General features: G+C 44.8%; 1 non-coding gene across 1 annotated transcript; it reads left to right on the top strand.

Moving 5' to 3' along the window:
• Positions 1–408: 408 nt before the first annotated feature.
• TRNAR-CCU (transfer RNA arginine (anticodon CCU)) lies at positions 409–481 on the top strand. Its single transcript has one exon. It is a non-coding gene; the product is annotated as a tRNA-Arg (tRNA).
• Positions 482–14114: the final 13633 nt, after the last annotated feature.

The raw sequence follows: 14114 nt of genomic DNA, 5'->3' as shown, positions 1-14114 counted from the left end.
GGTATAGATGGCTATACCCTGTACAGGAGGGATCAAGTGGACAAAAGGGCAGGGGTGTAGCTCTCTATGTCAAGGAAAGCTATGTGTTCCTGCAAGCTGACATTGGTGCCCAAGGTGGACAACTAGAGACCCTCTGGGTTAAAATCCATGAGGAACACAGCACAGGGTACACAGGTGGGAGTCTACTACATACCTCAAACCCAGGATCAAGAGCTTGAGCAGGAGTTCACCGTGGAATTGGCTGAGGCTGCACAATCCTGGTGCATGGTTTTTCATGGGAGACTTCAACTACCCAGACATCTCATGGGAAGAGTGCTTGGCCAAATCCAAGCAGTTGCAAAGCTTTCTCTTGTGTGTGGATGAGCTCTATCTGATGCAAAAAGTCAATGGGCCAATAAGAGGCATAGAACCCCAGTGGCCTAATGGATAAGGCACTGGCCTCCTAAGCCAGGGATTGTGGGTTCAAGTCCCACCTGGGGTGAAATATGTATCTCTGTGTTTGCATAATGTTGGATTTTAAATGACAGCTGCCATGGCTCTGTTGTGGTCTGGTCTGGTGCAGAGACTAGACAGATATTTGACTGGGGTGGTATGGTCCCAGCACCCATTCCTGCCCATGGCCTAAGTGCAATGAACTGCTGGACCTGGTTCTGGCAATGGGGGACAACTTAATTAGCGACCTAATGATTGAAGGGAAGCTGGGTGACAGTGACCACGAGCTGATCACTTTCACTATCCACTGTAAATCTGGCAAGTCAGTCAGCAATACAGATGTCCTTGACTTCATGAAATCTGGCTTTGACAAGTTCAGGAGGCTTGTTTGGAACAACTCAAAGGGGAGGGAGTTCAAGACAAGTGGTTGCTGCTCAAAGGAGTGATCCTGGATGCACAAGCTAAGTCTATTTCATCTCAGAGGAAAGGCAGCAAAAGGGCACAGCAGCCCCAGTGAACTAGCAGACTTCCTGCCTCTCAAAAGACAGACCTACAAAGGATATAGGACTGGATCTACCTTCAAGGAGGAATACTCTGCTCTGATCTGGACCTGCGGTGAGTGAACCAGGAAAGCCAAGGCTGCGATCGAATTCCAATGAGCTACAAGTATCAAGGACAACAAAAAAGTCCTTTTTTAGATATGTGGGGAGCTGGAGGAAAATCAAGGCCAACACTGGACCCCTGCTAAACCAGATGGGACAACTGACAACCGACACCCAGGAAAAAGCCAGCTTGGTAAATGGGCACTTTGTGTTGGCCTTTCACCAGTCCCATGGGATGCCCCTGCCCATTACGGGACAGGGAGGCCCAGCTCAGGAAGATTCCTTACCCCTCATCAATGCTGACCTCATGAAGGAACACCTTGAGAAGCTGGACACTTTCAAGGCAGTCGGCCCCAACAGTTTATACTCCAGGGCACTCAAGGATCTGGAAAGCATCATAGTTCAACCCCTGGCATGGATCTTCGAGAACTTATGGCGTTCTGGTGAAGTGCCCGATGACTGGAAGAAGGCCAATGTGGTGCCTATCTTCAAGAAAGGGAGGAAAGTGGATCCAGGAAACTATAGGTCCATCAGCCTGACCTCTATCCTGGGGAAGGTCTTAGAAAAGATTATGAAAGAGGCCATTCTTAACAGACTGGCCAATGGCAACAGCCTGAGGGATAACCAGCATGGGTTTGTTGCAGATAGGTCTGGCTTGACCAAACTCATTTCCTTCTATGACCAAGTGACCTATCACCTGGACAAAGGAGAAGAGATTGATGTCGTATATCTTGACTTTAAAAAAGCCTTCAATCTGGTATCCCATTATCACCTCTTAGTAAAACTAGGTAACTGCAGCGTTGATCCTGGATGCACAAGCTAAGTCAAATTGCCACACCACGCTCCACTGGCTGGGGAATTGGATCCATGGTAGGACCCAGAGGGTAGAGGTTGATGGAAGTCAATTGTCATGGTGCTCTTTGACCAGTGGGGTCCTGCAAGGCTCTGTCCTTGGGCCTATATTATTTGGCATCTTCATTAATGATGTGGACATTAGTATCAGAAGCGGACTGACCATGTTTGCCGATGACATCAAACTCTGGGGTAAAGTGTTCACACCTGAGGACAGGAGGGTGATCCAGTCTGACTTTGACAGGCTGAGAAAATGGACAGATGAGAACCTGATGGTGTTTTACACCGAAAAATGCAAGGTTCTCCACCTTGGGAGGAAAAACCTGCAGCATCCTTATAGGCTCGGGAGTGCTACACTGGCTAGCACTATGGATGAAAGGGACTTGGGCGTCATGATAGACCACAAGATGAACATGAGCCTGCAATGTGATGCTGCGGCTAGTAAAGCGAGCAAAACACTTGCATCCACAGAAGCTTCTGAAGTAAATCTCAGGATATCATTCTCCTGTTGTACTCGGCCTTGGTGAGGCCACAGCTGGAGTACTGCATCCAGTTTTGGGCTCCACAATAAAAAAAGGATGTGCACCCTTGAGAGGGTGCAGAGGAGAGCCATGCACATGATCAGAGGTCAGCAAAAAAGACCTTATGAAGAGATGCTGAGAGGCATGGGACTTTTCAGCCTGGAGAAATGCAGGCTTAGTGGTGATCTGGTGGCCACCTGTAAGTTTATCAGGGGTGCTTACCAGTCTCTGGGGGAACGTCTGTTCACCAGAGCACCCCAAGGGATGACAAGGTCAAATGGTTACAAACTCCTCCACAAGGAAGAACTTCTTTAGTGTCTGAGCCCCCAAGGTTTGGAATAGATTGCTACTGAAGGTGGTTCAGGCACCTACTCTGAACACTGTCAAAAGACATATGAATGTTTATCTTGCTGGGATCCTGAGATCCCTGCTGACTTCCTGCCCCTGGGACCGGGGGCTGAACTCAATGATCTTCCAAGGTCCCTTCCAGTCCTAATGTGTATAAAATCTATGAAAGAATAGCAAAAGTGACAAGTGACTAGTTTGACTTAACAGAGAACTCTCAGGAGAACTTAAACAAATAAAAGCACACTTAAAAGAAGTGGAAGCTTGGACAAACAACTTGGGAGATGCATAAGAATATTGCTTGGGCATGCAAGGATGAAGTCAGGAGGGTCAAAGTGAAATTGGAGTTGCATCCAGAAAAGGATGTGAAGGGTAAAAAGAAGGGTTTCTACAAATGTTAGCACAAGAGGAAAGTCAGAGAAAGTGGGGGTCCCTTACTGAATGTGGGAGGCAACCTAGGGCCAGATGATGAGGAAAAAGCTGAAGTACTCAATGCTTTTTTTTACCTCAGTCTTCACAGGCAAGTTCAGTTTCCAGACTACTGCACCAGGCAGCACAGTTTGGGGAGAAGGTAAGCAGCCCTCAGTGGTGAAAAAATAGGTTAGGTACTATTTTGAAAAGCTGGATGTTGTGACAAGGGTGACCCTCAAGCCCAGTGTTAACACTGACATGCCCCTGTCTCTAGGCAAACTGCCCACCTTGCTCTCCTGCCATGCCTTCTTGGTAAGATGTTAAGTAGGTGGGAAGCTGCCCTTCAAATGCCCCGGTTGTTACGTAGGTGGGAGGCTGCTCTTCAAATGCCCCAGTTGTAATGGGACAGTGCTTACACACTCCAACCACCTCTTACATGTCCCATGTCTCGCAGATGTTTCCTCCCGTGGTTTGCACTGGGTTCTTCCTTTAATCAGACAAATACACAAACATACACAAACACACACTGGGACCATGGCCCCACATACTGGGCTCCCAGCCTTTGGTTCCCATTCACTGAGGCTCCTCTGGAGCCTTCACCCTGTGGGGCTCAGGTGGCTGCAGCCATGCCTGGCCCCCTTTCAGGACCTCTGCAACCTTAGGTCTCACAGGGAGCCTGGGTGTTGCTCCAGGTCCCTCCACCAACCTGAGCCCTGCCTCAGGACTCCTGTGAGCCTGGACTCCCGCTGTGTAGATCAAACCCACCAAGGATGTAGGGCTGGGGTTTTTAGGTGCCCCTCCTTGCCTTTCACTGGGGAGGTAATTGGCCCAGCAATTCTTGAGGGCTCCCATGCCACTAGGAGCCCCACCAGACCACCCTTCCCCAGCAGGATGCAGTTTCAGGTCATGCCCAGTACCAGTGAGGCCTCCTCCTTCCCCATAGCCTCACCCTTACCTCTGAGATGTTCTTGGAGCTGAAGCTCAGCAGGGAGATGTCTGTTCCCTGCTGGCTGTCTCAAACTGCTTTCCCCACCCCAGGGAGCTGAGCATTAAATCCCCACCCTCATCAGGCACCTGCTATCCCCCTGGTCTAGTCCTTGAACTGACAGAGCACTAAGGCTGCTCCACCACAGATGTGTACAAGTCTATGGGACCAGAAGCAATGCATTCATGGGTGCTGAAAGAATTGGCTGATGTGATTGCAGAGCCATTGGCATTTTTCTTTGAAAACTTGTGGTGATTGAGCAGGTCCCAGGTGACTGGAAAAGGAAAAATATAGTGCCCGTATTTAAGAAAGGGAAGAGGGAGGATACAGAGAACTGCAGACCAGTCAGTCTCATCTTAGTTCCCAGGAAAATCATGGAGGAGATCCTTAAAGAATCCATTTCTAAGCACTTGGAGGAAAAGAAGGACCAGCTGGCATAGATTCACCAAGGGCAAGTCATGCCTGACCATCCTGACTGCCTTCTGTGATGAGATAACTGGCTCTAGAGATGTGGGGAAGGCAGTGGATGTGATATAATTTGAATTTAGCAAGGCTTTTGATACCATCTCCCACAGCATTCTTGCAAACAAGCTGAGGAAGTATGGGTTGAATAGATGGACTATAAGGTGAATACAAAGCTGACTAGATTGTTGGGCTCAGTGGGTAGTAATCAATGGCTCAATGTCTAGCTGGCAATATAAGTGGAGTGTCCCAGGGGTTGGTCCTGGGACTGGTTTTGTTCAATATAATCATTAATGATTTGGAAGATAGGATGGACTGCATTCTCAGCAAGTTTACAGGTGACACCAAAATGTGGGGTGTAGTTGATATGCTGGAGGGTAGGGCTAGGATTCAGAGAGACCTAGACAAATTGGAGGATTGGAGCCCAAAGAAATTTCATGGGGTTCAACAAAAACAAGTACAAAGTCCTGCACTTAGGACACAACAATCCCATGTACCACTAGAGGCTTGGGACCAACTGGCTGGCTAAGCAGCATCTCTGCAGAAAGGTACCCGGGGTTACAGTGGACAATAAGCTGAATATGAGCAGCAGTGTGCCTTTGTTGCCAAGCAGGATAACAGCATACTAGGCTGCATTAGTAGAAGCAATACCAGCAGATTGAGGGAAGTTATTGTTCTTCTCTATTCCACACTAGGGGGGACACATCTGGAGTAGTGTGTCCAATTTTGGGCCCCTGGCTATAGAAAAGATGTGGACAAGTTGGAGAGAATCCAGATGAAGCCAACAAAATGATTCAGGGTCTGGGACACATGACTTATGAGAAGAGGCTGAGGGAGCTGGTTTTATTTAGTTTCCAGAAGAGAAGAGTGACGGGGGATTTGATAGCAGCCTTTAACTACCTGGAGGATGGTTCCAAAGAGGATGGAGATAGACTGTTTCTCAGTGGTTACAGATGACAAAACAAGGAGCAATGGTCTCAAGTTGCAGAAAGGGAGGTTTAGGTTGGATATTAGAAAAAAAAAAAGCTTTCTTACTAGGAGGGTGCTGAAGCACTGGTATGGGTTATCAAGAGAGGTGGTGGAATCTGCATCCTTGCAAGGGTTTTAAAGTCCAGCTTGACAAAACCTTGGCTGAAATGATCTGGTTGTGGATGGTCCTGCTTTGGACAGGAGTTTGGACTTGATGACCTCCTGAGGTCCCTCTTAACCATAATTTTCTATGATTATATTATTCTGAATCACAATGCTACATATTCTAAATCTAGTCCAGGTACAGATGAAACTAGTAAAACAAAGTCAAAGAACACTGTTCCCCAATTCAGTAATGGTAGCCAATTTTCAACACTCCATGAATTATTCTCTATAATAACATTTTTAGGTCATTTGCTTAATCTCAGAGAGGAGGGAAAAAATGAAAAATGCTTTGAACTCCATCAAATTCAAAACAGAATGTATTTAACACACTTTTATCTGTGCTAGAATTATTCATTTAATTTCAAACTTCTGGCCTGTCCTTGCCATTGCTGTGTTCACCATAAATGAAGTAGATGCACATAATTAATGTGAATAACAGTAGTAATCATCCTAATATTTGGCAGTTATATCATGCTTTCCATACTTAAGAACTATCCAAACATTATCTAATCGGACTAATCTAAATTAATGACTAATTAATGTGTGATAATTCTCAAGGATTATTTTTTCAAAGATTTGCACAGGATTTTAACTCTGTGATTTCCACCTACATTCTTTTGAGACTGCTAAACCCCAGCATTTTACTTTATTGACCTAATACGTTCTAAGTGCATTTGTCCTTCTTTTAACAAAAAAAAATCAAATACTAACATTTTTGGATTTCATATCATGTAAAGGGCAGAGCATTTCTAAAAGCATTTGAGAATATACTTTTATCACACTAAACATAAATAGAACTTAAATGTGTGACAATATTAAAGTACGTGCTTAAGAGATTTGCTGATTCGGTAACTTAAGCAAGAAAAATGAGTAAAACAGGAGAGAAAAATGGGGCAGTTAGAGAACAGCAAACACAGTAGGGAGGGCACACATATTTTAATAGTTCATTTGCCTGTGCTTTACAATATAACATTAGGCTGTGCCACTTCACTTGTTTTATACCATCATGTGCTGCCACCTGCCAGAAATAGCCATTTGGATCATTTTAAAACTAGTGGAATATAGCCTTACTGTAAAAGTCAGGGGCGGCTTCTAGTGAGTCCTTTTACTTCAGCAATGACAAGGCTGAAAAATCTCAGAGGATACAACAAAAGGAATTTTTGCAGGCTACTGCACTTTGAAAAGGCATAACGTAGATTGTTTCCTCAAGTGTATTTAACAGACTAGTGTCAAGTCAAAGCCAGAGACAGACTCTCATTTTGTTACACTGACACACTTATAATCTCTAAAATCTTATATTGACATATTTATATTCTTAATTCTATCTATCTTTTTATTAAGCGTTTTGCTTTCCAACCAGGTCTATATGGTTTTGCTTCTATTTGTCTTCCTCTTCCGCACATCAGCCCTGCCAACAACAAAAGATTCTCTGCCAACTAGCAAACAGTGAAAAAGACCTTTATGTCAGATATCTATGGCTTAATATTTGCAGCTGCTGATCTTCCTTCTGAGCAAACCACATGACAGTTACAAACCAGATTTCCTTCTTACTATTCACTTTTCATCACCTTTCTGCCTTATGTTTCTTTTGTGAAGATGAAGAGGGAGGAGGGTTTGTGCAAGTTTCAGTAGTTGTGCTGAATTCTAATGAGTTGATACTTAGTTCCAGCCTCAACGGCTTTTCTGAGAGATTTTCTTCAAGTATTAAACATCTGACCGGAACTCTTTCTTGTTCAGTTGTGGGCTGTATTATCTGAATACCCAGGGACATCTACAGTTGCTCCTTGGGTAGCTGAGCTAGTCAAGAATTTTGTCTAAGAGTCTGCGCAACTCAAAAACACTGTAAAGCTAAACTAAAGTGATGGTAAGAAGCAGAAAAAAAATCCTGTAATTCATAGATATTCAAAGAAGTAGCCTGCAGCCTATTTTTGAAGAACCACATATCTTCAAGGAACCTATTAAGCCATAAATAACAAAATGCAAATGAATACAGTATTTAGTTTATTGAATTAATTCCAGAGAAAAGGTTAGCATTCTTAATATACTAGTGACAGCTTCTCAGAAGACTGATATTTGAGCCTCATGCACAATCTACTTTACTTTTTGGTTACTGTAAAGCTCTACAAGCACCAACAGTTTTGTCTTTCTGAATAACCAGAAATACCCCATTCTTAACTATAGTGAGCAGCTCAGCCTGTACTCCATACTTGGTCACAAGATGCAGATTGAAATGCAAAAATCAGGCACGTCTTCGTGTTCTTTTCCTGACAGTCCTGAGCTGGTAGGTGTTCTCAGAGCACACCTATTCCAAGATGTGGGGTTGAAACCATCTCCTTATTATATAACACACTAGCGCACTCAGGCAGGGGACACCTGAGTTCAACCTGGAAGGTAAAAAATTACTTCTCCCTCCTCTCTAGAAGCTGACCTCAGCATCAGTCTAATCCTAACCCTCCTAAGAAAACTGTGCCAGTCAGTGTACAGAAAGAAATGTAACAGCCTTGTAACATGCTGTACTTTTTGCTGCTGAACTCTTGATTGGTGTTAGTGCTAGCTCAAGTTTGGAGCAGCCAAAACTGAAAGATTAAATCCTTCTCTGACTGCCCCCACTTGCACAGCTGTGACTTACCACTGGAGGGCTGATGACCAGGATCTCAACTAGGAGCTACAACTTTGAATTACCAGGGCAGAGAGCTGGTGAGCCAGGACAGGCTTCCATTCATGCTCTAGCTGGGAGAAGGTGGGGTGACAGATTGGAGGGCAGGAACATGAAGCTGGGAAGCAGAGAGGTAATGGGAGGGGGGTGGGTAATGTGATGGGAGGTGGGAAGGAAATGGGCATGGGTGGTAAAACGAAGGAAGTCAGCAATTGGAGGATACAATTAAAAGAATTTGAAATAAAGAAGAAGCAAATTAAAGAAGGTCTCATGTTTTAATAAACTGGGATTGCGATATGGAGGATGCTGGTCATGTTCCCTTGGGATGACACTTTTGGGAGAGCTACTGCCACTGCCTCAGGAAAGAAGCTACAGATTATGAGGACCTGATCTGGCCCCTATCTTGTTCGTCCCCGCACCCCTTCCTCCACCACTCCCACACCTGTCTATCTCCTACAACCTAGCTAATTTGGCATGTACTCTGCAGGCTGTTTCCATGGGATTTCACCCCTGGTCCTGGGAAGCACTGGGGGGAGGGAGGGGAAGTTGGCTTAGTGCTAGAACTAACCCCTTGGCAGTAGAGTTCAAGGAACAGGAGTTTGTTACAAGCAGAACAGGAGGGTCGATGGGGGACACTGCACCCTGGGATGCTGGAGGACTGAAACTTAGGTGGCTCATTTGTGTGGTGTGGCCACGAATCTATGGAAGACGAGCTGAGTAACACAGGGAGAATTACTTAATAGTCAAGCCACTCACTTTAGACTTGTAGGCCCTGGTCCTGTTTCCTACTGACATTGGTCATCACTAGATTGATTATAAAAACATACAGAAACACAATTCTAACTGGGTGTCCTCACTGTTAACCTATAGAGCTATCAGCACTCTCTTCTATTCTCTTTCTGGTATCATTCACATGACTTGTTTTCCGAACAGCTGAAGTGCTTCAATTTGAGGACAGAGAATTTCTCACCACCTGGAATGGACTACAGCCTGGTGGTTAGGTTACTCTTGTGGAAGTTGTGGACTGAGGAGGATTGAATGTAGGGCACCCACTTCCTCAATGAGTGTTCTACATAAATGGTGGGTACCACCACTTTCTTCAGCCTTGGTACCATAGAAAAGTGAACCTTGGTTGGTTCTTTGAGAGAAAGAGTATAGGCATCTCAACAGAGGGGTTGGGACCATAGATCCTGAATGAAAGGATGCCTTAAAGAAGAGTAGAAATTTAGACACATCTCAGTGTGCACCTCTTTTCTTCTGGTTATCTGCTCAACATATGGCATATTCTGAATTTTATTCTAAGGTATCTAATGAGGCACCTCATGCACTGCATATGGAGCCTGTGATCCCAGCTGAGTTCTGGGTTCCATTTCAGGGACTCAGTTTAGAGGCTTCAGGCCTTTATTGGATTTAGTGCTTGGTCCCTTCCCCAAATTGTTTATTATATGTTAATTTGTCTGCAAACTCTTTGTGATAAGGGTTATATTTATACATGTACAACCCCTAATATAATTGGATCCTAGGGCATGAATGAGACTCCTAGGTAGTCCCACAATACAAATTAATAATATTTAAAATGAATCATTATTTAATGTCTTAAAATATTTCTTTTTCATGTAATCCACAGATCCTCAGCAGGAGTAAATTGATTCCCCTGAAGTTTTGGTGTTTTCTTACTCCAATAGAGGATGCAGTCCATCATCTTTTACATATATATATATATTTATATATATATATATATATATGTATATGTATATGTATATGTATATATGTGTGTGTGTGTGTAATGATATATGTACACATCAATTTGCTTCCAAAATCTGAAACAGTTCTAATGAAAATGAAATGACACCAGTACTAGAGGATCTTGTTATGTTATGATTACAAGGCATGAAGGCAGGAGTGCTTGTAATCATGATACTTTTGGCAAGTGTAGCTGTCTATCAGGGTACTTGGTAATGGGCTAAATTTAATAAGCATTAGGAACACTCTTTAAATGAATTTTTCACTGTACTATGGCGCAATTAGATTATAAAGTTACCATTTATTCATCATGATAAAATGCAGTGTCTTAAATTATATGACTAGATTTTATTTTTTGGTGCATAAACTTCTTACTCAAGTCAGGATTATGTATGTTAGTAATTATGAGGCGATAATTGGATTTTAGAATCATAGAATCATAGAAAATTAAGGATGGAAAGCACCTCAGGAAGTCATCTAGTCCAATCCCTCACTTAAAGCTACATCCCCAACTACATCATCCCAGCTAAGTTTTCTCTAGCTAGGTCTTAAAAACCTCCAAGGATGGAGATTCCACAAGCTCTCCGGATAATCTGTTCCAGTGGTTTATTACCCTCTTAGTGAGAAAGTTCTTTCTGATATCCAACCTAATCTTTCCCTGCCGCAACTTGACACCATGGTTTCATTTTAATCATGGAAGAAATTGGATTTTGGGGTTACTTTTTTAAAACAGAAAATTTGGGATTTTTATTAGAGAAAACCAGGATCTCTACTTACAAAGAGAGGGGAGAGGGGAAATCCTCACTGAGCTCAGTTTTTAATGGTGAGTGCTGTACTAGCGGTCAGCCTGTCTCATTCAGTATTGGACCTCAGGCTAGTATCTAAATACAGTCCAAGCAGTAGTTATACATGAAACTAGTGAAAAGTCCTCCAGTTTCCTGAAGCTTGGTTTATGACAGAAAATGTTTGTTTCACCTTTCAGCTCTCTGCTTGAACACTTCAGATATAGTTATTGTAATCATTGTCACTTGCTCATGTTTAAGGCAGAAAAACCAGAGAAAGAATTCAGAATTTCAGGACAACCCACAGTCTGTTTATTTTATCCCCGAAGCTCCTATGAATAAGGGAGACTTTACTGACATCTGTAAGACTGGAGAGGGAATCTTTCATCCCTGGCTGACCCAGGCCTCTGAAGCACGTAATAGGTCTCCATAATACCAAACACTAAAAAATGCTTTATAGGGTGAATTCAGCACTGCAAGCCTCAGGATATTGGAGGGCTTCAGTGATGTATATACTCTGTGTGAGGACTATTGTGCAGGAGTGACTGCCACCCTCTTAAACCCCATCAGGCTGAAGGGACCCTTCAACCAAGGTTTTTCAGGTTCTGGGGAAGTGCTCTAACCACTAGACTATTTATGGGAAATGAAGAGAGTTACCTTACATTGAAAATTAGTGCTGTTGTCTGTTAGGTAGACACTGGTTTGGACAGCTAGCTCTCTGCTCAGGTCCTGAATTGTGCTAAGACATCTCCCTTTTATGCCTTTGGGAACAACCTGTATTGTGATAGCACAGATATTACTTATCACGGACAGAGGGCCTTGTTACACATTAATTTTAGGTTGTTCAGGGAGCTCTAAGGTTGAGAGAGACTATATGAACCAGTTGGGCCAGGACAGACCTGGATTTTATAGGCTTGTCCTGGCTGGTTGGTGCAAATGGAAACAAAAGCCCTAGAATCATAGGGGCGTGATTTGGTGGGGAGGTGGATCAGCATGGTGTGCCAGGCAGGCAGGTGGGCAAGCACCACTACTGCTGCATGGGAGCAAGCCAGGAAAACTGGAGTGGTGCCCAAGCCAGCCCACCCAGCACCTCCAGATGCTACTCAGGAGGAGCTGAGCCGGGCACATGTGGATGAGGTGGTGCCTGCTGCAGTCCAACCACCTTGCTCCCCCACAGCAGCAGCAGTGCCTGCCTGCTCACCTGCCTGGTGCACCGTGCTACTCCACCTCTTCAATGGACTGTGTCCTGCACCCCTTCCCTCTTACCTCTACCTGTGCCTGCAACAGCATCGCTGACTGGGGAGAGGGCAGGGGGCAGTGTCCTGGATTTTCTTAAAAATAATATAGTCACCCTTTCTTAACCCCTGCATTGCCCCACACATAAAAGCATGTAAACTAGTTAAGGCCTTGTTACACAGTAATTTTAGGTGGCTCTTAACCCTTGGGTTGTTCACACATTAACACCTTAAAGTGGTTTTAAGCACTCATCATGCAGCTATAAATTACACCACTCTAGGGCAGGATTTTCTCTGATCCATTAAAGTGTGGCCACTCCCCACAGATGTGCCCCTCAAGTTGAAGTCCTCCAGTATCCCAGGATCTCTCACACCCCTCCCTTAGAGCAGGGATTGAACCCTGTCCTGGTTCATCAGCATCTAGTGACAACTCAGAGCTAAAACACCTAATCCTACCCCTGCTCACCAGTTCTCTAGTGGCAAGTCACAGCTATGCAGTTAGGGGACAGTCAGACAGAGCCAACCCTAGGAATGTGCAGTGCCTGGGGCATATCAGCCTGTTTGAGACCTGGGGTGGGGGAGGAGAGTGCTGTGGCAAGCAGCCAGAGCACAGAGCGGGGGCAGGGGGAGGGCAAGTGGCTGGAGTGCAAAGCTGGCAGTAGGCAGCAGCCTTGTGGAGTGGTGGTGCCCTCAGTGGGGCCTGTATGGCACTGTCCATGAGGCCTCCCAAAGCACGGGGCCTAGGGCAGTTGCCCCGATTCACCCCCTCCCCACCCCCCAAGGGACAACTCAGCAGTCAAAGAAGGTTTCTAGACTAAGGGTGTGACTACTCTAAACTTCAAGCTAACACTAACAGGGTGCATCTGCACAAGCTATTTTCTGTGCAGTTGACTAATAACTGTTCAGTAAATATCTCAGTGTGTACACATGTACCCCTGCTAGGCTGGTGTAGATTAATTTACTTTGCAGCAGGAGAGTACTTGTAAATACAAGTACTATTTTGCTTCACAGTAAAATACTCTGCAGTGCACATGTAGATACTGTCCTTGCTGGCTGGGGCACAAGGGTGCTTCAGTGCAGGGATGATGTATAGGGAACACTAGGGCTTCCAATGGGACACTTACATGCCTGTACACCAATGCCAGGAGCTTGGGGAATAAACAGGAGGAACTGGTCCTCCTGCTAAACAAGGATGACTAAGCTCTCATAGGGATAAGAGAGACCTGGTGGGACTCTACCTATGACTGGGCCACAGGTATAGATGGCTATACAATGTACAGGAGAGATCATGTAGATAAAAGGGGCAGGGATATAGATCTCTATGTCAAGGAAAGCTACATGTCCCTGCAAAGCAACATTGGCACCCAGGGTGGATGACTGGAGACCATCTGGGTTAAAATCCATAGTGAACATGGCACAGGGGACACAATGATAGGAATCTACTACAGATTTCCTAATCAGGATCAAAAGCTTGACCAGGAATTCGCCAAGGAACTGGCTGAGGCTGCATGCTCCCAGTGCATGATTGTCATGGGAGACTTTGACTACCCAGACAACTCATAGGAAGAGCACTTAGCCAAATCCAAATGGTCACAAAGCTTTCTCACATGAGTGGACAAGCTCTATCTGACTCAAGAAGTCTATGGACTGACAAGAGGAAAAGAATTGTTTGACCTGGTACTGGCAAAGAGGGATGTTCTAGTCAGCAACCTAATAATCAAAGGGAAGCTGGGAGACAGTGACCATGAGCTGATAACTTTCACTATCCACCGTAAAGCTGGCAAGTCAGTCAGCAATGCAGAAGTCCTCAGCTTCAGGAAAGCTGACTTTGACAAGTTCAGGAGGCTTGTCAGCAAGGCCCTAAGGAACCATGACCCGAAGGAGAGGGGAGTACAGGATGAGTGGTTGCTCCTCAAGGGAGCGATCCTGGAAGCACAAGCAATGACTATCCTAT

Source organism: Crocodylus siamensis, chromosome 1 (genome assembly GCF_052110815.1).
Source record: "Crocodylus siamensis isolate JL-2025a chromosome 1, ASM5211081v1, whole genome shotgun sequence".
Classification (NCBI taxonomy): Eukaryota; Metazoa; Chordata; order Crocodylia; family Crocodylidae; genus Crocodylus; species Crocodylus siamensis.
Note: the sequence above shows the minus strand (reverse complement) of the source record. Positions and strands in the feature narration are given on the sequence as shown.